General features: G+C 31.4%; 1 protein-coding gene and 1 non-coding gene across 6 annotated transcripts in view; both read left to right on the top strand.

The window, feature by feature from the left end:
- The window catches only part of tn (tripartite motif containing protein thin), a 100,266-nt gene that overhangs the window by 5,689 nt on the left and 70,385 nt on the right, over positions 1–24,192 (top strand). The window lies entirely within an intron of this gene.
- On the top strand, positions 41–9,621 carry LOC121126899 (uncharacterized). 3 transcript variants are annotated; one of them, XR_005867293.1, is made up of 3 exons: positions 41–81; positions 1,088–1,768; positions 8,407–9,621. It is a non-coding gene; the product is annotated as an uncharacterized protein (transcript). The 3 variants fall into 3 exon arrangements; XR_011782630.1 differs by lacking the exon at positions 1,088–1,768; XR_005867290.1 differs by lacking the exon at positions 41–81 and having other exon boundaries at positions 89–1,768.

Raw genomic sequence — 24,192 nt, 5'->3', positions numbered from 1 at the left:
GATTGTGACAGCAGTAAGATAAAAGATTGACACATCTAATCAGTTACACAATTACTAACCCTTGCACCCACATCTATGCCTGTAAGTAAAGTTATATCAACCTTCAATGTCACTAAATAACAGGCACAAAAAGCAAAGAATTTTTTGAGTGAAAAATGCCTCTTAGCAAAGCCTCCAACATACAAAGGAAAGGTTTTACCATTTTCCACATTAAACAATGTTACATTATTTTATGAAAATGACGAATTTTCACGTGTAATCCCAGGAAAGAATGACTGTGTTAGTGTCAGTAAAATATTCATAAACAAAAATGATTGGTTTTAAGTAACATGAAAGAATCGTTACAGTCTCCTAAAAAGACACATCTTGAGATTGAGATTGGCGTTTCAAAATTTTGCACATTGATACCCAAATGGTGTATTTTACGAGGAGCTAGTGCAACACATTCAGTATGTTTTTGTACCTAGCATCAGAACACAAAACTTCTTGTTGAGATATTCAACTCAAAATTTTCTGATAAAGATCTACTTGCACAACTGGTATGCTTAGTACAGAGTAAAGAGTGCATGCTAGGTAAATGTGAGAGTTGTCCAGACTCGCAGGTCTTAACTGATTTTTTTTTTACTTTTTTTTTTTTGGCAATTATAATGAGGATAACCAAGTAATTTTTACTCAGTGGACAAACACTGACAGATCTGCGCACTCCAAAATGGTTTCAGATGTACCTTGCTTCATCGAGAAGCTTATTGAATCACTGCAGGAACTCAGGTCCCCACCCTTACATTTCAAAATGACATTCTAGCTACCTGAACCAACTGAAAAGTGAGGTCGATGATTCACATGCATCTTTCTTTGTGATTTTGCAGAGAACTATTCTTTTATTGAGCAAGATGAAGTTCAGAGTTTTCTTTGGAACAATTCTATGTGTTCATTGCATCCAGTTGTCCTCTACTTTAAGTCAGACAATGTTATGAATCATGTCTCTTATAAGATTGTTTCTGATGACAACACTCCTGATATACATTTTGTTTATAAAGTCATTGATTTCATCATGAATTATTTAAAAGTGAGATTACCTGTTTTGCAGTTCTTGCATTTGTTTACTGATGGTTGTACAGGGCAATATAATTATAGGAAGATGCTTCACAACTTTTGCCAATTTGAAAGGGAGTTTGGTATCGAAGCTCAGTGGAATTTCTTTGCAACTTCTCATGGAGAATCCCCATTCGATGGATTGGGGGCATTGGCTAACACCTTACTGCCGCAGAAAGTTTAACTAGGCCATATATCAACCAAATTCTATCTGCAGAAGAAATGTTTGAATTTTGTCAAAATAAAATTCCCAGTATTGTGTCAAAGTATGTACCTAAGATTGAAATGAAAGAATAGCGAACTTTGCATGCAGATTGTTAGGACGGAATTGATAATACTGTTACTGGAACCAGATCTTATCACGAGTTCATTTCTCTTAGTGTTGATAAAATTGGGCATTGTAGTGATGATGAAGAGTTTGCCTGTACTGACGATTTTTAAGTTACGTTCTACTTGGAAGAAGATATAACTGTTGGCTCGTTTTCTGCAGTTATGTACGACAGGTGCTGGTGGCTCTGCTTGATTTTAAAGAAAAACAAAAAGACATGGACACTGAAGGCAAGTTCTTACACCCTAAAGGTCGATCAAAAAAAAAAATCATTGGCCTCAATGTGATGATGTATACTCGATACCATTTGACTGTATGTTGAAAATCATCGACGTTCCAGATAGAAAGGTAGCTACTCAATCTCCAATAAAGATAATGACAAAGTCATTGAAAGATGTAGTTTGTTTTGTTCAATGTTTTAATGTCTGTGACTTCAGTATTATCAAAAACGACTCTTATTTAAATATATTACTTAAACGTATAATTTAAAATGGATAATCTTTTATCAAAAATCTTGCAGAATTTACTTTAATTCTAATTTTGAGCAGATTTTAACCTAATCTAGAATTGTTAATTTTGCATTTAATAGACCTTTTCCAAACACCAAACTTTCCATACAGTTAGTTTTGAGTAAATAGAAAAAAAGGAGGTGTTTTGAGATATGGACCGCAGAGCTAGGTGCGGTCACTGACGCAGAAATAGTAATTTTTGAAGATATTGCCTTCCTTTATAGGTGTTCTTATCTATTTTTTTTAAATTCTACATCAAAGAATGATCACACATAGCATTTTTTTTATTTTTACGAGTACTTCTCCTAAATATTAGGAAAATTATTTTTCGAATCCTTATGTGAACCAGTCTATTTAGGGGAAATGGACCTTTACGAAAACATCAATAACTCGAGAACGCCTCATCGTATTGAATTCAAATTTTGGCAGTGGAGTTATGACAATAAGAGGTAAAACATATCTAAAAACGAAGAAAATCTTAATACCTTGGCTTAAATTTGGAAAACAGTTGGCTGATTTGTCATGGAATGACTCTGTAGCTTTATCATATTTTATTTACTCATTGAATAAAAACATCTTTTGGGATGTATATATTTCCTGCATCTTGCTTGATGAATCGCTCCTGATTTCCTTCCAGTGAATATCTCGAGGAGTGCCTCCGAGTGAAATTATAGTGAGTTTTGTCACTTGAATTATGGTCCCCTGAACTTTACTAAACAACTTTTCCCCCAAACTGTGCCTATAATCACCTCCAGTATATGGTGTCTACATACTAGATTAAAATAAATATTTGTCGTATTTCTTTTCTTTAAGATTAGCGGCTCCTTCTTGAATTCCACTATTATTGGAGGTGGTGTCAAACACTAAGGGACTAATCCTATTTGTGAAGTATTAAGGCTTTGCATTTTATTGATGAGCTACTAATAACTTGGACTCCCAAAAGTTTCCCTTTAGGATATCTGGCTGGCCCAACCACAAAAACTCCTAAAATTTCAGTGTCGGATCCTTGAAAATCTTTTAACCTTTTGCTTTCCCAATGCATTGCAGCATATGGAGAAGAATCTACAACGAATGATTACATTTACTTTTAATTAATTTCATGTCTGGATATAACGTGGTTTTCATAGTTTTTATGTAGATACAATGAAATTATCTAAGCCAGTCCCCGGATTTTAAAGTGGTTCAAACAACGTCTGTTAATTGGTTGTCAGATAGTTCTAAACGATCAGCAGTATTGCGTATTATTTTTAATTCTATACTTCCCAACATTTCATAAATTTTAATTAATTAATAATAACAAACAAGTACCTAAACTATTTTAATGATAACTTACTCCAATAACTACTTGTCTAAATTTTATGTTCTTAGTTATAGAAGTCTAAAAAAATATATGAAATAATATAAAAGATATATCATTCAAATTGGTTTTAGAAAATTTATCTTAATAAAAGTTTTTTCTTTTTTTCTTAATTATATTGGGCAATCTTGATTCGTAATAAAATATATGAAGAATATTATTCAAAAATAAACATATTTTAGTTTCTGTTTTGACACTCAATCGTGTGTTTTACATATATACTTTTTTTACTCAAAACTACCAAAAATCATCAAAAATTGCCTTGTGGAAAAACTTTAAGGCAGATGATAACATACTTATATTACTAAAAATATTATTTTCGAGCTTATCACATCTTAGACTTTAGAGCATGGCAAAACATGTGGAAACATATCAAAATTAAAAAATGTATAATTTTGAATTGGTCTAATTTACATATGAGATACATACATATGTATTTTTATCATTCATCATACAACCTTCTCTTAAAAAAATAAAATATTTTATTTGGACGGTATCATAAGTTGAGTTCAATGCCTTCATGAGACATATGATTACAAGCTCAGTTTTGATCTTATTATTTTACTTTTTTAGATAACATCACTTAAAATTTTTTATTTAAATTAATCATATTACAGTTGATTGTAAAATTAATGTCATTGCATTACTAGTTTTTTCATAGATATTTCCTATTTATCTATCATAAACATATCAATTTTGATTTGATATCAAAATAAATAATCTATAACCAAATAATTTGTATATCTTACTAAATCATACATTTTTACTTTTTGTACAATAATTATGCTTCAATATTTCATTTGGGTTCTGACTACTGATTATATAACGTCCTGTGTCAGAAATATCCAAAGAACATACCTATTTCCAGTTTTTAAGCGAAAATAAAACTAGATGCCGGATCATTAAGGTGGAGAAAATTAAGAGTGACTTCATTGTTTCATTTGTCCAGATTGGTAATACAAGGAAGTCTGTATGGGACATAATGTATCACTGTTACGTAACTTGTAAGTAATCTTGTGTAGGTGAAGGATTTTTTAAGGATCACCAATTAAATTCTGGACTCGGCTGAATCAAACTATTTACAAACTCTGAGTAATGCATCAGTTTCCGACATACCGGGCCGTCAGAAAGTCTTGGAACAATTAATTACACCTAGCGGCTTTGAATGAATTGTAGGTTTTTTTTTTTATTGGAACTTGTTTACTACTGGTTATAGAATATTAATTATGATTTTGAGCACTTTTGGCCTCAATCACATGCTCCACACTTTGACAATATAGTGCTTCGACATTGATCGCCACTCTTTGAACCAAATGCTTTAGGGACTCAATACTGATGTGACGTTGTCTACAGGCCTTGCTTTCAAATTAATTATTTTGGCTATCCAATCCTCCAAGAATTTTTCCCGTCTTCTTGAAAGTAATAATACACTTTCTTTTATTGTTTTGTAATCCTGCGAACCTAGAGAATCACTTTTGTTTGCAAAATTATAAAGTAATCCTTGCTAGTCAATCTTTATCCAACGTGAAACCAAACTGGCTTCATTTTGTGACCTTTAAATTATAAAATACCGAGCATCAGTACTGAAGCCGAGTGTTTGGTGGTTGATACTTCACGGAAGTTGCGGTTGAAAATATTTTTATGTTGGGGGGAAAAACAACTTCACGGAAAATAATAAGAATACTTGATGATCATTTCTAAAATTTCCAAAACGTGTGTACACTTGAATTGGAATGGAATTTCCTTCATGTCAAATCACCTTGGCAATTAGAAGAAGAAACAGAATATTTGGAATTTTTGAATTGAAGATGAATTTGAGACAACCTTTTGTTGGTTGCGGGATTAATTAATCAGAGTATTATTTCAAAAAAAGTAGTTAAGAAATCGTTATATTGTCCTGATATATTAAGCAAGATTTAGCACTCAGTGAAAATAACTTATCAAGTGATGAATATCATTGATTGTATAAGAATATTATACAAATTGGTCTTAGAAAAATAGAGATTGTTTGAAAAAAAGTAAAACGGAAGTGAATGGTATAATTTGGTATACACTTATTTATACTACTTAACTAAGAAACCATGATTGAAAGACATGAAATTTGAAAATTTCAACTTCAATAATAGTGGGAATCAAATCAAAACAAAGAAAAATTTAACACTTTCAAAATCCCCAGCATTTTTAGTTCAAGAGATGATAGGTATCTACTGGAGTCAGTGGGGAGGAAATAATCTTTGTCTAATAAATCAGAATTGTTAACTCCGAACTTAAAGAAATTTAGGTCCAATGAAAAAATCAATTAAGAGTCCAACAATTTTGTTGTTATAGTATACATTGAAACGATACAAAATGTATATAGAAGGAAATGAAGAAAATTTGACACTATACACAAGAATGTATATTTTGAGAAAAATTAAAAGATTAGTTTTGTTTGGATTGGTGGGATCAAGAAGAAATATTAAAATAAAATGATTCCTGATAGTGAAACTTTCGATTGATAGTTGGTAGGGAAAATAAATTCAGAGGCCGATACAAGAACAGAAATAAAAGTGGTAAATCAAATATCAGTTTTGGGGAAACATTTGGTGTTCGGATGGAAACAGTAAAAAATAGTCATCAAGAATATATATTGTACATAGGACAAGAAAAATAAAAAAATTTACATCTATTTCATATTTTGACCATATCAATTTGATTATTTGACCTAAGATAACAAAGAAGCCAAAGAACCTTGAAAGTTGTGACATATCGCTTATTTTCAGTAACTTAGAATTTAAGTTTGGGATATTTTTTCTAACGTCATCATTTCTTCCAGCATGAATAGATTTGTTGAACTTTGAATAGTTTTCAAAGATGTATAGTATGTTTGAAAATCGCTAGTACAGTTTTTAAGCAAATACAACTTCTTTAATCTTCCTTTTATTTAAAACTAGCGATAGTATCCGGCATTGCTCTGACTTATTAGGCATCAAAAAACAGAAATACCTTGCTTTACTGGTACATCAGACAACACCCCCCAAAAATCATGAAGATAATAGCTTAAGAAAAGAAGAAAAAAAATATTGCTCAGGTTGACAAGAACGACAGAACTTGCACGCTAAAAACTACGTAGGACTTACATCCCTTAATTTTTCATTTTTTTTAAAGTAGAACACACTGAACAATTGTTAATTATTAGGTAAAGTAGTAAAACTCAAAAATGAAGTACTGGCAAAAATTCAGACAAATTTTGCCTTATTAATATAAAGAATAGGAATGATCAAACTTCACGCTATCAGAAAATATAAGGGTTTTCGTTTTTAACCCATTAATGTGCAACGTTAACGAGTGGTCCTATGATAATAAAATTTTTAATATTTGTTCCATTAAATGTGCCAAGTTTCATGGAATAATATTCATAAACACAAAAACTCTTCTCCCTGGAATAATATAATACCCCTTAAGCTTCATACCAATATGTGAGCGGTTTTATTTACAGATCAAAATGAATTAGATTTTGCTGACAATCTCAAACAAGTTGATTATGACAATATGAAATATCGCTAACATTGTCCAATCTCCCAAAGAATTGGTCGCAAAATGGATTTCATATTTACCAAGCAAGTTTTTGTGATCTTGTTTGGTTCTACGAATGCGCTATTTTAGCTCCCCAAAATGATGATACACACAACCACCAGCTTATGCTTATGGTACAAGAAAAACTTATTAGTCTATTGACAGTGTCATTGAAGAGGATGATACTGTCCATTATCCCATTAATTTTCTGAATAAGGTTTGTCCAAGTGGTATATAAGACTTTATGATAAACAACTTTTCTGGAACAACATTAAGGGTACCATATTGACAGGATCTGTCAATGAGGAGGATGTTTTTATTCCCTAAAATTTCCTCTAATGATCATTTACCATTTAAAAGACTGAAATTTCCTATGAAACTCTGCCTGTTTCTCTCATTCTCAAATACAAAGAGACGTAAATATTTAGAATTTGGTTAAAAAGGATATTTTTTTATTTTGAAATAAATTACTGTTACTTTTGATGTATAAAAAAGTATGGTAGATCCATGTAAAGGAAAATTCATAAATCACCTATAAAATATACTTTGTATATAAACAAATCCATCTTATAAAAAAAAAGGGGTCTGGAATATAAGCCTCACTGTTTCTTAATAGCTCGCTACTATCCCTGTACTTAATTGATGAAAATTAAGACTCCTCTTCCCCTATTTCGTGGTCTCTTACTTGTTTGATCAGGAGCAGAACCAGATTTATTGGGTTGAAATTATAATTAAAAGAACTAGTAAGAAAATTAACCCTTTTCTCGAATTATATAATTAGATCAATTTTTTGTATCATTTTAGTATAACCTTGAATAACTTTGTAATATTACCAAAATGTAAAGGTGGTTTAACACATCTACTGGGGGTGCACACGTTAAGCTTTGCCATATATATATATGTTACTGATATTTTTATCGTAACAACTCTTCTCCCAATATTGTTTATATATGCACTTAAACATGGACACGCACCGTAGATATGGTAACTCGCCTTGAGTTTAATAAAGGTTGCATGAGTTTGAAAACATCTGGAAATGACATATTATTTTCAATATGAAGATATTAAAATGTATGATCTATTCTTTTTTAATTTACCAATGAAGAAAAACTCACAATTAAAACGTCTGATTATTGTTATTTTCTGAGTTCCATATCTTAAATTTAATTATCGGATCCTTTCCTGCTTTTATAGTAAAGAAATATTTTTTTAATTTATTATCTTACATTTTTCTAAATTTTATCCCAATTTAAAAAGAATTTGTACCATCATCGAAGAAGTATTAGAATATTTAACTTTGTTATGCTTCTTTTTTTTTTTTTTTTTTTTTGTTGATAAAAATTGACTCAGAATATTATAGAAGTTATATAGGTTCCATTATCTCATTTTTGAGTAGAAGTATGAAATATCAAAATAAAAAATTATTACTTTCTTGTTCCGTAAAGGAAGATAAGAAAATAAAGGTTTTTTCCTTTTAAAAAAAAGTCGTTTTTCGTTATAAAGTATATACTAGAATTTATCCGTATTTTTGTGATTAATAAAAAAAATATTTCTCAATTTTTAAGCTAAGCATGTGAAGCTATACCACAACAATAATCAAAATTTCTTGAAGGATGATAGAAAACTGTTAATTTCCAAAAAGTCAGAAGCACCTCCACCACCGCCTAACAGTTATAAACCACCGTTTCCTAATCGAACAAGAAGTTTCAATACAGGTTCGTACAGTAGCAACTCCAAGCTGTCTGTTGGTTCCAGAGATGATATGCTGATATCAAAATTAAGTTCTATCCCATCCAGGAGGCAAATGAAACCTCCGAATCATCCTCCTCCACCACCACCTATTCCAAAAAGAGTTGTTGGAACAATTCAAAATTACAAGATGGATGCAGAAACTAAACAGCATGAAGTTACGTCTCAAGATGATCGATTAATTAAGCTTGAGACCTCGATTGAATCTTTTGATTTGCGATTTGCATCTATGTTTAAACCTTCTTCATTGTTCCCACCTCCCGAACCCTTTACTTGTATTCAAAAAACATATCCAAGCAAAAATAATCAGAGAAAATTTGTGAGTCGTACTTAATTGGCAGATACCTCTTCATAATTAAAGTGGGTTTTTAAGTCTCTAAGGTTCGTCTATTGACTTACGCATTAAATCAATATCCAGAATGAAGGATTTACTGATATAAATGAATATATTTAGTCTGCCTGAACAGCATGAATAGAGAAAGGTTGAATCTTATAATATTGAAAACTGACTTGACAGACTATGCTTGTCAGTGAAACCAAATGTCTTATGTCATAACTTTTGTCTTTATAGATATTTAAAAGATAATTTACCTTCTCTTTGTTTGAAGATGCTAAACTAAGGGATAAAATTAGCATTTTCAATAGCTCTTCAATGTGAAAAGTTAAAAATATTTTATTTGTTGGGCACCTGTTTTTAAATATATGTAAAATTGTTGTTTTATTTAGAAATAATTGCTTGTTCAACTATAATATTTAGTTTGTATAAATGTTTGAGAACGAATTGTAACAAATGTAAGTTTGTTGATTTATAGTTGTATAATTTTTGGTATCGATTAGTTGCAATTTCATGTTTCTCATAAAATATATATGTTTATTGTAAAAAATAAATGATACGGGCATCTAAATTATATTGATAAACAAAATTATACGTTTTTTAATCTTAAACCATAAAGAGCGATACGTTATTTTTATTATTATTTTTACATAGTGCTGAAATTTGTATATTGTGAATAAACTGGAATGTGATTCAAGAATATATTTGAATAATTTGACATAAACTGACGTTCAAACACTAGAGATATGAAAAATGGGCGTAAAACTTAATAAGGGGGGAGGTGTACTTTTTTTATTTAATAATGATAGCTATATTCCTTATTCGTTCAATTTTATGGTATTTTTTGATTACTTTTATACAATACAAACTCTTGTTCAAGTTTTAGTTCTTATTGCCGTGGTACATTTGGGTCAAGTGGTGTTAATAGTAACCCAAGGTTTATATAACAAAGTCCAGGAAACTGAAGATAAAAGGAAGATAAGCGTTTTGGAACAAGTGATGCCAGTAAAATACAAAAATGTTTCGATTGAAGGGGTTTTTGCTTCAAAATCAAAGTGTATCTTAGTCAATTTTCAGCATTTTTTGATTATTTTTTTCTATCAGTTGAAATATGTTTGTTTTTTGGTGTTCTTCCCTCTATCTTTTTTTTAATATATACAGGGGTTGGAAGCAAAACGTGAACTGTTAAAAAATGCTAATTATGTAATTAAAAAAGAGAGTTTTTGTGATTTTCCCCCTGCATATTTCGAATATTTCTGCATAAGTAAACAAACATAAACATTTCTCAAATCTTTCATTATGAGTAAGGTTGATAATCCAGCAGAGAAAAACGCGTGCAAGGAGAAGGGGGGGGGGGGGGAAGAAAGACTTATGGTATCATTGTTTAAAATACTGATGTGATTATTAGCTGCCTGCTTTATTATGATTTTTGAGGGTATAACGATAGTATTTATAAGCAAAATGTTTAATGAGGATATACTACGTATAATTGACTTAGACCTTTATTATCCGTTACAGTAGATTTGAAAACGTCACACTCCATGAAATTGTAATTTATTATGAACCATATTCTCAGAATAATAACTTATGAATGGACAAAGTAGAGTATTTTAAAATATATTTGAAGTTCCAAGATTTAAAAAAGAAGGGTTAAATGGAATATAATCTACATACTAAAAAATAAACCATCATACATTTATGTTAAATATACAAAATTTAACAATTAGATTCATATAACTAATAATAACAATAAATTATAAATACAGAATATTGAAATAAGAGATTGATCCAAACAATATTTTCTTGTTCTGACATCGGAATTCAGTTAAATAAGTCGTAACTTTAGGTTGCAAAGCACAAGCCAGACGTGGAGTTTAATCAAAAAGATCGTCACCCCTTTTTCCTCATGTGGAAGTTGCTATATACAATTGTGCACAGGATAAATATATATACCGTTGAGATCTAAATAATTACTAATAATAAAGGAAATGTCAAAATCATAAACTTCATGTTTATCTATTAAAAAAAAAGTTAATCCATGTAGTCAAAATTTAAACCTTAATTTCCTTAATCCTTAATCTTAGATATAAAAATAGGACTCCTTAATAACTGATCAGACAATTTAGGCAACTATTCTTGACTTAATGTAGTTTTCTAACATGGCATTGTGAAGATTTAGAGCAAAAGCTAATAATGTAGTAATGTCTGGCGATATTACTCCATATTAAGAGTATCAACAAAGATTTTTTTCGCGTTGCTTATGCTTGTATAACAATATACTATTATGATGAAGGATGCACACAATTACTAATTATAATGCTACACCCAATGAAACTACACCCGTTGTTGTGATTTAAGCAGTTGTTTGTGCCTTTTATGAGTTTTCTGAACACCATTTATTGGAGATTATGAACCATAGCTAATCCTTAAGTTATATTTTGAAACTCAAAATGAAGTTCCGCCTATGGAGTCGAAGGGAACAGGTAACCTTGGTGTGAGCCAGCCGTCTCCGTTTGAGCTGTCTGGTGCGCGTAGAGGTCATCGTTGGGCGACTCGGTCCGAGTAATTTGATCATTATGTTTCTTTGTTCGGTGGAATGGATCCAGACAAGAAGGCAGCACTGCTACTCCACTGAGCCGGATCCGATGTTCAACAATGGAGGAAACCCCTCACTGTAACCCCTACTTCAGAAGAGAATGCTTTTACAGCACTGTGTAGAGCAATGACTGTGGCTTTCTCATCATCGAACTCGTTACTTGTTGAGAGATTTCGCTTGTCAGAACTCAATCAAATACAGGGTGAGCCTATTGATGATGTCGTTACCCGATCAAGGGCGCATGCTTGGTTTGGAAAATTTGATTGTGGGGGGTGTTAAGATTCCTATGAGAACGAAGTTATTGTGGGTGCAATTTTAAGAAATACCTGTGCTATTAAATTAAGACATTTTTGGTTTGAAAGAAAGTTTTTTAAATTAGATGATGTGGTTCAAACAGGTAGAGCCGTGGAGTCCGCTGAAGATCACTTGAGAGAAATGGTGAAAAGTAAAACTATTTTCTCATCAGAATACATGGGACCTAAAGGTATTTCGAGGCCAAAGTCAAAAGTTAGTAGAAAGATAAAACCTGTACAAAATGTTATCGTATGAATCACTTTAGTAGTTTTTGTAAATCCTACGTCAGTAATACAATTCAGGGTAATGTCTCTACAGTGATAACAAGCACGAGAGATAAACGAGCGTTTGCTAAACTCAGTGTCGATGGAAGGAAGATCAAGTTCTTGCTAGATTTGGGTGCCAATGTGAACATTCTCCCAAGTTTTTTGGTATGCAATTCTATGGATGGTAGGAATGCTGGATCTATTAAAGTTTTTGGAGGCGGAGTAGTCCCTACGGAAGGATCGGTGAATCGGTGACCCTTCCTGTTAAGTATAATGGGTCTTCTAAAGACAAGTTACAATATTTAGTAACAAACGTTGGAGAACCAATTCTAGGTTTTAAATCTTGCCTCAACTTTGGGTTAGTATCTATAAATAATAGTAGTTCTTGTTCTAATTGCACTTTTTTTTTTTTTTTTTTTTTTTTTGCAATAACTTCATCTGTCGGGTATAGCTAAAAGGAAGTCAATAGCTCGAAGCTTAGTGTGGTTGCCCGAATAGAACTTGTAGCTGCTGTTGAACTTGTCAAGAGAACTCATAGGCTCGACCGTCTGAATTCTTCCCATTTCTACCTGCAGCTGAGTGGGAACGACTTCACATTGACTATGCAAAAGTTAATGGATTGGAGATGCTAGTTCTTATTACTCATCAGTATGTTGTTTAATTTGTAATCCACCCCTTTCCTATTATCAGACTCAGCATGGAATTTAGATCCGGAATAAGAAATTAATTTGACTAATCTTAGCAAATCAGGATATTTTATTTTAGATGAAGGAATTAAAGTATATAAGACGAATTCTACTATTAATTTTTCCATTGTTATTTTTGTTGGGATGGCAACAACACGAAGGTTTTATTAGATTTTTTTTTATTTATCATACAAAATGTTAAATTTAGTTATTATTAATTATAAACCAAATATTAATTTATTTGTAGTTGTATATTTTTGTTTCGTTATTAAATTTATGTGTTTTTTTTATAAACGAAGAATATAATCTTTAATAAAATTAAACTATTTAATCTAGGTAAATTCAGTTTTATGTCTTAAGAGTGATTAAACTTCAATCATATTATCATACTAAAAAAATTATGCAAATTATGGTAATCATTCCATACATACATTTTCTAATAGTTCACGAGATATAATTTTGTAAATCTAAACCTAACGTGACAACTATAAAATAATATGATTACTCATATTAAAGTTGGGTGTAATGCTCCAAAATAATTAATTAACTAAAATTGTCAGTAATAAAAATGTATTTTGCATGCAAACATCAAGATTTATCAAAACTGGGTTACAGTATAAACCCTCTAAAAGTAAATTAGAATATATTCTATTATTATTTTTACTATAAAGTATAAAACCATACATTACCAAAGTTTCAAATAAAATATGTTGTGACTCAGTGCTGCCACTGGTAGGGAATTTAATCTGTCGTAGGGATAACTATATTATTGAAGGAAAATAATTCCCTACGCTTATCCCTACGTAGGGGTATTTTATCTTTACTTTTTCTTTAGTTACTATGAATGTTTACTCCACGGAACATCGTCGAGTAAATATACTTCTTAAAACATAACATTACTATGAGAGGGAAGAGTTTAAAATGTGTGGCTTGGTAGTTTTATTTATCAGTGATTTATATGGATATTGTTGTGGATTATGACTATGGTATGCACGAACCTGGATAAGAAAAGGTAATTAATATGAGTTGTCGACAACCGCTCACGGCAAAGAGGAACGAGGGATCGAAATTATTAGGAGAGATAGACCATGATTATCGTTATTATACTGATGTAGATGGATTTTTTCTTCGGTAAATTAGAATATAGGGATCTGCGTCCAATCATTTTTCTAATGAATTTCATTACTTTTCATTTGTATATTGTAGACATTCACCTCCTACCTTTAATTTGGTGTACAGGGATCTTGTCCTTTTGAAGGAAGATATCATGGCTCAATCATTGGATATCATCTTCTTTTATTTATGAAGATACAAATTAACATCAGGGATCGTGATAGTGACTTATAACTAAAGTTGATAATATTGTAGAGAAAAACGCGTGCAAGGAGAAGGGGGGGGGGGGAAATACATATGGTGTCATTGTTTAAAATACTTATGTGATTATCATCTGCCTGCTTTATTATGATTTTTGAGGGTATAACGAAAGTATTTATTAGCAAAATGTTTAATGAAGATATACTATGTATAATTGACTTAGACATTTTTTATCCGTTACAGTAGATTTGAAAACGTCACACTCCATGAAACTGTAATTCATTATGAACCTTATTCTCAGAATAATAGCTAATGAAACGACAAAGTAGAGTATTTCGAAATATATTTAAAGTACCAAGTTTAAAAAAGAAGGCTTTAATTAAATATAATCTACATAATAAAAAATATACCATCATACATTTATGTTCAATATACAAAATTAAACAATTGGAATCATATAACTAATAACAATAAATTATATATACAGAACATTGAAATAATAGATTGATCCAAATAATATTTTCTTGTTCTGACACCGTAATCCAGTTAAATATGTCATAACTTTAGGTTGCAAAACACAAGCGAGACGTGGAGTTTAATCAAAAAAGATAATCAATCACCCCTCTTCTTCATGTGGAAGTTGCTATATACAATTGTGCACAGAATAGATATATCTCTACCGATGAGATCTAACTAATTATTAATAATAAATTAAATGTCAAAATCATAAAATTAGACAATAAATATACTCTTAAAAAAAATGTTAGAAATAAATCCATCTTAAAGATTTAGAGCAAAACCTAATTATGGAGTAATACCCGGCGATATTACTCCTTATTAATATCATCAAAAAAGATTTCCCCCCCCTCCCGTTATTTATGCTTATATAACAACATACTATTATCATGAAGGATATACACAATTGCTGATTATAATGCTACACCCAATGTAGCTACACCCGTTTTTGTGACCATTTAAGCAGTTGTTCTTGCCATTTAATGGGTTGTATATCATAATTCTTGATATTTTTAGCTAAAATAGAATCATATTTTATGATTAGATATTTTAAAAAAATGTATACTTACTGTTAATTTTTCGATTTCGTAATTTGGTGTGAATGACTCTAAACATAATGAAAATGATGTAATTTAGAATGGGGGTATTTCCATTACCAACATCTTCGATTAATTTAATGATGATTCCTCGGGAAGGGAAAAATTTACCCGTGTATTTCTGCATAATTTTTTTGAACGTAGAATGATTAGCAATGGATAAGGTTATATTACATGCAATAAGTGTTGTGTCTTGACGAGGGAGAGACACAAACTTATTTATAAGGTGGAGAGATCCAGGATGACCGAGAGACAAATGAGAAGAAGAAATGGCGTGGAGGAATAAGACTACACTTATTTATAAGATCATGTGTATTATATATAATACAAAACCATAACTCTAATTTATTTACAAAATACGAGACTATTTATACTACGTAAAATACAGTACTTATAATACATAAACGAATATACAAGAAGATAAGAACATGAAAGGAAATATGAAATACATATCACCACCCCCAAGTACCAAATCCATGGCGGTACTGACAAAGGTTCCTCTCCATGAACAGCAGCCTATAGATCTGCTCCATCCATGTCCAGGTGCGGACAAACCGTTTGTTCTTGCACATAAAAATTTTATCTCCATAGACGTGCCGTGCTCTCAGCACGCGCACCGGAGAAAGGAGGACCATACTCCTCATAGAGGTTTTAAGGACCCGAGCACTCTGCTCGTCCCTGGGAGACATAACGTTCACCCTTATTAAGGTTTTAAGGACCAGAGCACCCTGCTCGTCCCTGGGAGACATACTGTTCATCCTTATTAAGGTTTTAGGGATACGCGCACCCTGCTTATCCCTGAGGGACATTTTGCTAGATGTACCCTCATCCAACTCGGGATGATCCATAGGAGAGACCGTTGCACATCCATTAACCAATGATGTGAACGGGAGAGTAGGAACAGCAGAGAACCAAAATTGCGTAGAACTAAATCCCCTTTTAATTATGTGGTCCCTGACCCGGACACACACTTCACTTCTTGAAAGTGTACAAGGTTCTCTTCCTTCCTCTACGAGGCCCAAACTTAGGCACAGTCCATATTGCTCTGCCTTCCCCAGACGAACGAGCGTTCTCCCTATCGACGAAAAAGGGGACTAAACTCCAACAGGAACTTCGCCGACGATCCCCTAACAGGGAGGTCACGTGATCCTGATCCCATCCTCGTTGCCAATGTTGTGTCTTGACGAAGGTAAGGAGGTTCCAATTTTTTTAAACCAATAAATCCAGGACGACCGGAAGAGATAATGCGTGGAGGAGTAAAACACTTTTTACAGGAACATCTGTCTTCTTATTAATACAAAAAAACCTACTCTAATTTATTTACAAAATACGAGACTATTCATACTACGTAAAATACAGTACTTATAATACATAAACGAATATACAAGAAGATAAGAACATGAAAGGAAATATGAAATACATAACAATAAGCATATTTGTGAGATCAAAGTTAAAGTCTGACTTGATGTATTCATCGTTAACTTGATTTTACACATGAATATCCATACTCTAGTTATGAGATGAGGATATTGAGTGGCGTGTTATTCTAGATAGGGGACTAAAGGCACATTTATATCGATAAATCCGGCAAGCCATCTGTTTCCCATCTGGTAAGTATTTTCCAAATTCCCAGGCCTCCATTTTCAGGAATCCAGACAGAAATCAATGTTATTTTAGGCATTTGATTCAGTTCTCTATAGACTATCACCTTCTAATATTATATTCATATTGAATAATAAAGGCGGGAATGTTAACGTTTTTGATAGAAGAAGATGTATACTATTTAAACAATGATGCCCTGCGTATTTATTCCTTCCTCCTTGCACGCTTTTCTATTCTTACTAAAAGTATCACCCTTACTTATAACTAAGGTTGATAATTTTGACAAAAGCGTGCGAAGAGAAGGGAAAAAAATACTTATGGTATCATTGATTAAATGATATACATATTCTATCAAGAACGTTGCCATTCCCGCCTTTATTATTCAATATTAATATAATATTAGATGCTGATAATCGATAGAGAACTAAATAAAATGCCTGAAATAACGTCGCCATCTGTCTGGATTTATGAAAATGGAGGCCCAGGAATTTGGAAAATACTTACCGGATGAGAAACAGATGGTTTGTCGGATTTGTCGATATAAATGTGCCTTTAGTCCCCTGTCTAGAATTACACGCCACTCATTATCCTCATCTCATATCAAGAGCATGGATATTCTTCTAAAAAATCAAATTAATGATGAATACATCAAGTTAGACTTTAACTTTCATCTCCCAAAGATGCTTATTGCATGTAATATAACCTTATCCATTGCTAATACTCCTACGTTAAAAAAAATTATGGAAAACTACACGGGTAAATTCTTCCCTTTCCGAGGAACCATCATTAATTAATGGAGGGTGTTGGTAATTATGTCATTTATAGAAACACCCCCCATTGTAAATTATGAAGTTAAGATAATTTTCAGTATGTTTAGAGTCCTCCACACCAAATTACGAAATGGAACTCTGAATTTTGTACCATCTAACAGTAAGTATTTTTTTTTTTTAATTTAATCATAAAATATGATTCTATTTTAGCTAAAATTATCAAGAATTATGATACACAACTTATTAAATGGCAAAAACAAGTCCTTAAATGGTCACAACAACGGGAGTAGTAGCTTTAGATGGTTCGCAACTAGTTTGTCTGACATTAGTTTCTTCACTTAAAGAATTGGGTATGATTATAACGTTTTCCAATATTACATAGTCAATAAATATTACTTTTTTATCATTAAGGATTAGCTATGGTTGATAAGCTCCAAGAAATTGTCTTTACAAAACTCATAAAAGGCAAAAACAACTCCATAAATGGTCACAACAACGGGGTAGTTACATTAGGTGTAGCATTTTAATTAGCAATTGTGTGTATCCTTCATGATTTGTTGTTATACAAGCATAAATAACGGGGGAAAATCCTTTTTGATGCTCTTAATAAAGAGTATTATCGCCGTACATAACTACATAAGTAGCTTTTGCTAAAATTTTTACGATGGATTTAAGTCCAATATTTTTTTTCTAAGTATATTTATTGCCTAATTTTATGATTTTGACATTTACTTTATTATTAATAATTATTTAGATCTCATCCATTGAGATATATCCATCATGTGCACAATTGTATATAGCAACTTCCACATTAGGAAAAAGGGGTGACCATCTTTTTTATTAAACTCCACGTCTGGTTTGTGTTTAGCAACTTAAAATTATGGAATATTTAACTGAATTCATGTCAGAACAAGAAAATATTATTTGGATCAATCTATTATTTCAATGTTCTGAATTCATAATTTATTGTTATTATTAGTTATATGATTCTAATTGTTTAATATTGTATATTTAACATAAATGTATGATGGTTTATTTTTTATTATGTAGATTATATTTAATTAAAGCCTTCTTTTTTAAACTTGTAACTTCAAATATATTTCGAAATACTCTACTTTGTCGTTTCATTAGCTATTATTCTGAGAATAAGGTTCATAATGAATTAGAATTTCATGGAGTGTGACGTTTTCAAATCTACTGTTACGGATAAAAAATGTCTAAGTCAATTATACATAGTATATCTTCATTAAACATTTTGCTAATAAATACTTTCGTTATACCCTCAAAAATCATAATAAAGCAGGCAGATGATAATCACATAAGTATTTTAAACAATGATACCATATGTATTTTTTCCCCTTCTCCTTGCACGCGTTTTTTTCTACATAATTACTGACTTTACATATAATCTGTCTCAAGAATGAATACATCCGTCACTTCACAAGTCGTTATTTTTATTGTATCACGCAACCTTTTCCCCAAAAAAGACTAGAAAATAGGGCCGAAATCTCAGAGTAGTTAGCCAAATAAGTCAATCATACCAATTGCTATTTATATCTTATATACTCGCATATTATTTTTCCACCATTTTTAAAATAAATTAAGTATTATTAAAATCTACAAATTATTTTACTCGATACTGTATTATAATATTACTTAGTAATATTTTATTAAGAGAGTAGTTATGTCAAGTTATTAAAACATTTCTATGAAGAAATAGCCAAAATGTATTCATAGAAATAATAAAATGGCAATTATATTATAAAGTATATAAATGACGGGGGATCGACAAAAAATTGTCCTGTTTTTTGGAAACGGAGCATATGTATAATAGTATAATAAGTTAATCCAAATAATGGTACCATTAATTTTGCTATTTAGTTTAGCTTTGGAATGTTGTTTTTTTTTTTTTACTAGTTGAGGTGAAAATTTTTAAAGCCACGAGCTGTATTTATCGGAAGTGACATTTTAGTCTTGAAAAAGTGATTTGGCTATATAGCCAGAAATGACGAACACAATAGAAATTATGACTACATAATGCATATTTCAGGAATAATGTGACTTAAGCAAATGAATAAATTTTTATATTAAAAACTAAAGCAATATATTATAATTTAATATTGACATACATTAAATAATATAATTTAAAATTGTAAACATCAGTAAACCCATTCACAGAATGCAGCTTGCAACAAGGACCTAACTTATTTCCAGGAATGCAATCAGGATGAAGTTTTTGCAATGAACGAGCAATATCTAAGGAGATGAATACAGTCCCTTTCACTTTTGATTTATGAATAACAAATATCTTGATGAAAATTGTTACCTTTTCTTATACGTTATAAGGAATACGGCTGCATGATGAAGGAAACAGTGTTATGGTAAAATACAAATACTAAGTTCAATATTAACATTAAATGTGCTTGGTTAAACTAAAGTTGAAGGAAGAAACGAACATAAAGACTTTTTTCTGAAATATGGAAAACTTGAAGGAAAAAAAATAAAAATTCAAAATTTAGTGCAATCCTTCATCCTCAAATTGGTCCTTAAAGATATGCAGAGATTGGCTGTCTTCATTCCAGTTAAAACTTAATATCGGTAAAGAAAAAACTAAATTTAGCGATCAGAAAAGGAAACAAGTTTGTAACGTGTGATCTTTCTTCTTTTTGTTCATTATTTAATAGGATGTCATGGTGTTAACTTCTTCCTCCGAAGTGAACATTCTCGCCTATATTTGATGTAAATTGTTTAAAAAAATGCATAATAAAATTAATATATGTAGAACGACGTAGCTGATACTCCGGAGAAATTGGTCTCTTGAACACATTGAGTCGAAAAGGAAAAATAAAGGGAGTGTCAAAACTATGTCACAATCAATATTCAATATCTCGAGTTTGCGTTAACTGATTTTAAAATTCGAACAGGAGCTGTTAGCTACAGGTCTAAGCTGTTGATCTTCCATGTTTTCTTATTATTATTTCGTTCTTACACTTAAATACCGAAGTAGTGGCGTAAAATATATACATAAGTAAACCTTTTAGTTTAAAATTAAAGCTTTGGGGTAAAATTACATAGCAATGCCCGTAAATTTTACAAGAAATACGTGTATAAATGATACAACCATTTTAAACATATTTTAGAACTAGGCTTTCTAATTTTATTTCCATAACTTGGCATTCACAATAAAATAAATATTATTTATGAAAATACTAAAAGTTAAGCCTCAAATTTAAATTTTCGATTGTCCTCAAATCCTTTTTAAAGCCTTTAAATGGTGTCTTGAAGTTGAAGGAATGTACATAATTCTCCAACCAAAGTCAACAAATTATTCCCCCGAGACGGAACTTAAATGGAAAGTGCAGCATATCTTACTGCTGCAGCAATAGTAATTGCTCTCAGCTCCTGAGAATTTAACGCATCATTACTTGTTATTCTAATTATTTAGCCTTTACGAGTTTAGTGAAACAAAATGTAAAGCCTTAGTTTCAGAGGACACTCCTCTGTTCCTTTTGGAAAAGCCAGACAAAAACATACTGTTGGTAACGTTAGTATTAACATGTTCTAATCATTTTATATTTCACTTTACCTAGGATTTTAAAATACCCACAGCAGGACAATCCACTAAAGTAGAGTGGCATTATAAATTTTACTACAATCCTTGCATAGCATAAAAAACTTAATTATTCTAGCGGAGATTTGGAATTGAGCATTAACCTTTTTTCCATCTTTTATTCCTCTTTTGTGAATTTAATATCTCTTTCTCCAGTTTTCCAGGGCCCCTAACAGCCTCATATGATCATAAAGAAAAAATTCCTACATTTTATGAATTTGGATTTTTTTTTCTAGGATGCCAAGGGCAAGGTATAATGTGGCATTTGTTGCTTTCGTGAGGGGAAACTTGAATTTTCCGTCCCCAAATGGTACAAAATTATCAATATCATGAATGGTAATAATTCAATTGTAGATTGCAGATTCCTCCAGATATGTATGATCTTTTAGATTAGGAAAAAAAAACATTTTCCTAAATGTTGCCGGATCATATCTTTTAATGAATCTCCTTGATATACGGGCCTGTATTTCAAGGTGATTCTTTGTGCAGCAGCCCAATCCTGAGAAATTGCACTGAGGATTGTATTTGTGAGATCTTGTTATTCTGGAATATATATTTGATGTTGTAGTTTTTCTCCTCCATGCCAAGTTTGAGTATTTTGGCAAAACAGAAATTCATCCCCCCAGTTGTGCTCTTGATTTTTCAATAGCTTCCAAATAATTTTTATGAAAGAATTTTGGTAACCATTTCTTTTCTTCTAATATGGCGTTTTCAGCAATCCTTGGAGATGTACTAGCTGCATAAAGTATCGAATATATTAGCAGGATATTATAAAAATCAATCCTTTTCTGAAGACTAAATTATCTCCTATTATTCAACCTCTGATTAATAATTCCTACACTAGGGCAAGAATATTAATACTTGTTTTTATCTTGCAGGTACTTATTAAGAGCTCTTGATTGAGATCCAAGATCCTATGGGGAGAATCAAAGTCTTCTCTTTGTTCAGCTCCAGGCCAGATATCTTTATAAGCTTGGTAAATAAATTCAACAGCACTTCTATCATCTTGATTAATTAGGACTCCGAGCTTACTTTTATAGTTAATGTCACTTTGTTTGCATATATATCTAAGATATTACGGGAGTCTGGAAATTTTGCTCCTAATCCACTATATATTTTTATTATAAACTCTGCTAGCTATTCAGTGGCTGCTATAAACAGGAGAAGAGCAGACGAGCATCCTTGTCTACAGCTCCTTTTCAATAAGGTGGGATCACTTGTCACCCCATCAATCGAAATTGATGATGTACCGTTGATAAAAAGTGCACGAACTTAATTAAAAACTTTTTAGGGCGCAACCTGTTCATAGTATGCACAATATAATTATTAGAAATAGAGTCAAAAACTTTTGTGCAGTCGATCCTTATTCTAGTGCCCCAAATTTGTTCATTGATTTAACAAAATCAATCATAGTATGAATATTTCGTAAAATATCTTAAATCGTTTTGTGCCTTAAAAACTCTATCACTGTCATTCCATTTTTTTAAATTCAAGATAGACTGCACTTGTTCTCCCAAATCTCCATATAAAATTATATAAGCTTCATTAAGAAAGATTATTGGTGTCCAGTTCTTAGAATTTTTGTTTATGAATGTGGACTATTCTTCCATTGGTTAAAGTTTTTGGCATATTTCCAAGCTTTTCTATAGCTGTACCGACGCGCAAGAGATAAAGTGTACTTTCCCGAGGGCAAAGATCAAAGATTTCCCCAAAAATAATATCTGGACCAGTTGCTTTTTTGCATCTGAGTTTTTTGGTAATGTAAGACATTCGTTCCTTGGAGAAAAAGTGATCATCTGAAGAAGCCTTGAATGATCGTTTCTGAGGAAAAGTTAAACCTTTCTGTCTGAAGATGGTTCAGGTCTGTAAAAAGACTGTTTCATTCGAGAGAACAGAGAAGGGAGTCAAGTCTATTCTTGAAAATTGTTTGGTGAAGACTCAATTTCTTTATGCAGTCTATAAGGTTAAATCTTATAATTAAATCATTTTTAGAATAGAGGAAATAAATCAATTTTTAATTGTTTATGATAGCTTGAAAGAAAGAAGTAGATCCCTTATTAGGACCATATGTATTTATAAGTAAAAATTTAACGCCATTCAGCATTTTGCCTATTTTATGCCAGTCACTTTTTTTGAGAATTATTTCAGGCAAGATATATCATTGAATTTGTTTGTCACAAGATTTAAAATTCCTCTCTTTGAATTAGAGCCCAAAAAAGGAGTGAAATTTTCTTGGTAGGCAGACTGGGCCACTAAAATTGCAAGAAGTAGATACCTGAACAAACTATTTATGGACTAAAGGATAGTATATGACTCTTTAATATATGTCGGCGTTTTCGTTCCTTTCTTCATCTAGTATTAAGTGATAACATCTTCTTAATAGCCAGATTTGATTTTATATCAATTGAGATCACTTAAGAAAAAAAATCAGCTATATGGATTTGCGATCTTTTTTCTAATAATGTAATACCGGCAGACGAAGTTATGATAGAAAAGTATGTATATGAATAACAACGATTAAAACCAACAAACATTAATTATTGTGTACTTGCTTGGGATTTTCACTTTTCTGTGGGGAAAGACTAGTATCTGGAGCAGATCTTTTCTGTAACTGATCTTGACCTTGTAAGTGAGCTCATAGTGGGTTCTACATTTATCTTGGGTTTCTTCTTCTTAGTCGGCTTCAAATTTTCAATTGAATCTAGTGAAATATGTTCCAATGGTTCAGAATTATCGGCTTCATTCCTTGTTATAGGCATAGTTATACGACAACCTGTTTCATCATCGTCCGAAAGTGAAGGTACCTGTTTTTGAGTTATTTTTGAATTAAATACCTTGTTTTAAGCATCAACTTCGTATAAACTCATTATTTCCCTCAAATTTTCTCTCATTATCATTATTAGTCTGTTTTTCTGTTGCAAGCAATTCTCCCTCTACGATTTTGTCATCCTTGTCATGACTTCGTTCTTGATTTTCCACATCATTTGAGACATAACCTCTTTGAATCTCTTTAGGTTT

The sequence above is a fragment of the Lepeophtheirus salmonis genome, chromosome 12 (genome assembly GCF_016086655.4).
Source record: "Lepeophtheirus salmonis chromosome 12, UVic_Lsal_1.4, whole genome shotgun sequence".
NCBI lineage: Eukaryota > Metazoa > Arthropoda > Copepoda > Siphonostomatoida > Caligidae > Lepeophtheirus > Lepeophtheirus salmonis.
This window is presented reverse-complemented; position numbering and strand designations above follow the sequence as displayed.